Genomic DNA, 3,440 nt, shown 5'->3' on the forward strand with positions numbered 1-3,440 from the left:
CACAGAGGGAATCATGTTAGGAAGTGTGTTGATGGCGTGCTGGTTGGGTAGGGAGGAACCTTGGCCCTGCTGGTGGGACTCTGAAAGTGAAGATGACGGCATTCAGCACAGTAATAGGATGGGATGGGGGAGAGGGCATGGGAGCCCTGGAGAAGGAAATAAGGTGGAAAATGAAGACAGGGACCCAGAGCAAGAACACAGCACTCAATAATGAACAAGTGCGTTAGTCCATTCTCACACTGCTATAAAGAACTATCTGAGACTGGGTGATTTATGAAGAAAATAGGTCTGACTCACAGTTCTGCAGGCTTAACAGGAAGCATGATTGGGAGGCCTCAGGAAACTTACAATTATGGTAGAAGGCAAAGGGGAAGCAAGAACCTTCTTCACACGGTGGCAGGACAGAGACAGAGAGAGCACATGAGGAGGAAAGTACCGCACACCCTTAAACCACTGGATCTCACGAGAACTCATTCACTATCATGAGAACAGCAAATGGAACTCCACCTACATGATCCAAGCCCCTCCCACTCAGTCCCTCCCCCAGCGTTAGGGATTGCTATTCAACTTGAGATCTGGGTGGGGACACAGAGCCAAACCATATCAACAAATAGGAATTTATTTTATTTTTGCACCAAAGAGCCCGGTTTGGCTTCCTTTGTTCGTCCCGCTGGCCAACGCTCTGTGTGGCTTCCCTCATAAATGCCCCCAGGCCTCAGAATTCTCACCCCAAAGGGTTTGAGACTGAGTCTGCAAGACACGGATCATCCAGATGAGTGTTTTCCTCTTTTCTCTGTGGCACTGAGGGGCTGAGAAGCATCTAGACATCTCATGCAGCTCTCGATTTCCCACCACAGCCACGGCCCCCACTCAGCATAGCCCAAAAAAGGAGCAAAAAGCAGAAAGCTCAAGGACCCTCAGAATCAAGGTAAATTTTCTTTCTAAATAACTTGAGAATTCTTTTTCCCTCTAGTGCTTGAATTTTCTAAGCTCTACTTGATGTTTTTAAAACGTTAAAATGACTCTGATTTTGAATCGAGCTCGTTGGTCTTGCAAAGAAAATAACCGTGCTTCGAAAGGAGAATAAACAAGTCAGGAAGGGAGAGTGAGGAGATCCTCAGCTCCTTCTGGGACCCAGACCCCACCTCCCCCTGCACACTCCACGCTCAGGTGCATCTGGAGGTGGAAAGACTCAGGGTCAAATGACAGCTCTGCATCTTGAGACTGTGTGACCTTTGGTGAGTGACCTCACATTTCTGGGTCTTGGTTTTCTCAATAAAAATAAAAAAGAGAGATAAACAGGTCTACATGGAACGATGCTTGGAACGAAATGGAATAACATATGCAAAATAGCTGTGCACTTCTGAAAGTCCTCTGTAAATGTACTCTCCTGATTCATGTCACTGATAATTATTACTGCTAGTTATTCTCTCAACCTACTGTATGCAAACCCCCTGTGCTTCATGCCAGAGGAAGGAATTGGGTTGAAATTGTCTACTTGCAAAAGTTATAATATTTTTCTTTCAGGCTTGTTCTCTCAGAACACAAAATCACTATTCAGTACCTGGGACATTACAATAATACATTTTAATGAAAACTTAATTAATTTGAAATGATTGCTTTGTTGTAAGTAGAGTGAAAAAAATCTTTAAAAATTGGCAAATGGAAGAGAACAATGTTTTTATATAAGTTCTTAGGAGAGACATATTGAGGCCATGAATATTTCTGAAATAAGAGAACACAAAACTTGAATTTGTGAAGTTGTTTTCTTAATTTGGAGGGCTGTTTCAACTTGTTTCCAAATGAAAATAAAAGAACCAAGTTCTGTAGCTTGTGCAAATGTATGGGGACATCAATGTAAGCTTTTTTCTTCATCTTCTTTTATTTTTTTGGGACAGAGTCTTACTCTGTCACCCAGGCTGAAGTGCAGTGTTGTGATCTCGGCTCACTGCCATCTCTGTCTCCCAGGTTCAAGCAATTCTCCTGCCTCGGCCTCCCGAGTAGCTGGGATTACAGGTGTGTGCCACCACGCCTGGCTAATTATTGTATTTTCAGTAGAGATGGGGTTTCCCCATGTTGGCCAGGCTGGTCTCGAACTCCTGACCTCAGGTGATCTGCCTGCCTTGGCCTCCCAAAGTGCTGGGATTACAGGCGTGAGCCACTGCGCCTGACCTTCTTCTCTTTTTTTAAGAAAACCTGTTTTCCAATAGGGTTTAACAACATGGGCTTATTGGGGGCTTCAAGTGTTTATTGTTTGGTTTAGTTTTACAGAAAGACACAAAGCTCAAGACCAGAAGTACAACTGAGGGAGCATACGCTGTAAGACTGCCTCCCAGACACACCACTGCAACAGTGAATCGCACTGTTTAGACTTTGACTTCAGGGTGGGGGTGAGCTGATGAGACTGGCCCCTTGATGAGGTGAGAGGCCACCAAGCAGTGAGAGCAGCTGAGTTTGAGCCCTGTCTCTGCCACCTGTAACTCTCTCATCTTGAGCAGGTCTAGCATCAGTGTGGGCCTCAGATCTCCCATCCTTGAAATGAGAGAATTCAAATCCAGCTCCGGCTCTGCAGCCCACGCCCTTCCCTGCACTACACGGCATCCAATAGGGTTGAAGAAGGAGTGAATGACATTCGAAGATCACATCATCTAAGCCATACTCCTCTCCCATCCCATCCCTTGTTGTCCTTTACGTGGTTCCCATTCATCTTTCTTCTCTTGGGCACGGGGATGTGCTAGTGAATGTTTAACAGCCACTCCGTGAAAAAAACGAAACGGTCTTGATTGATGGCATTTGCTGATTTTCTTGGTATAAACACTCCCACTATGGGCTGTTTCAAGCAACCACAGCCATGCTGCTGAATGCTGATCCTGGAAGAGTCGGTGCAAGCTGGTTCTGGCACAGCGCTGGCTGGGTTGCTCCAGGATAGGGGCGCTCGCTCCCTGCTGGCTAAATGTGAAATGGGATGAGATCGTTACCAGCTAATATTCATTGCGTGCTTATTGTGAGCCGGGCTGTCTGCTCAGAGCCTTGCATAGGTTGTCTCGTGGAATCATCACACGGTCCTAGGATTCAGTCCCTCGGTACAGATGGTTCTGTAACCTGCCCAAGGCCATGCAGCCACAAGGAGGAGGAGTTGAACCGGCCATGGCGCCTGAGTTCATAGCCCATGCTTTTAGGCATGCTGTCTTAGATTTCAGCCTTGCTGCTTTCTGCTCTTGAAAGCCTGCAGAAAAATGCCTTGAGACATAAAGCAAGTCCATTTGCACTTGGTTCCTTTATTTTGAGCTTATTTATCAAATCTCCTGATGATCCTCATGTATCTCTTTATTGCACCTGGCCTATTAAGACATGTATTGGTAAACATACTTTGGTGATATTTATTGTCATTCTAAGAACTCACAGATTTATACCATTTAGGGTTCTGTGTTTTGTTTTTG

The 3,440-nt window shown here is 45.5% G+C and overlaps 1 long non-coding RNA gene across 1 annotated transcript; it reads left to right on the forward strand.

The window, feature by feature from the left end:
- Positions 1-855: 855 nt before the first annotated feature.
- Positions 856-2,792, forward strand: LOC104655960. Its single transcript, XR_747045.1, has 2 exons — positions 856-928; positions 2,264-2,792. It is a non-coding gene; the product is annotated as an uncharacterized LOC104655960 (long non-coding RNA).
- Positions 2,793-3,440: the final 648 nt, after the last annotated feature.

Source organism: Rhinopithecus roxellana, chromosome 13 (assembly GCF_007565055.1).
Source record: "Rhinopithecus roxellana isolate Shanxi Qingling chromosome 13, ASM756505v1, whole genome shotgun sequence".
Lineage (NCBI taxonomy): Eukaryota > Metazoa > Chordata > Mammalia > Primates > Cercopithecidae > Rhinopithecus > Rhinopithecus roxellana.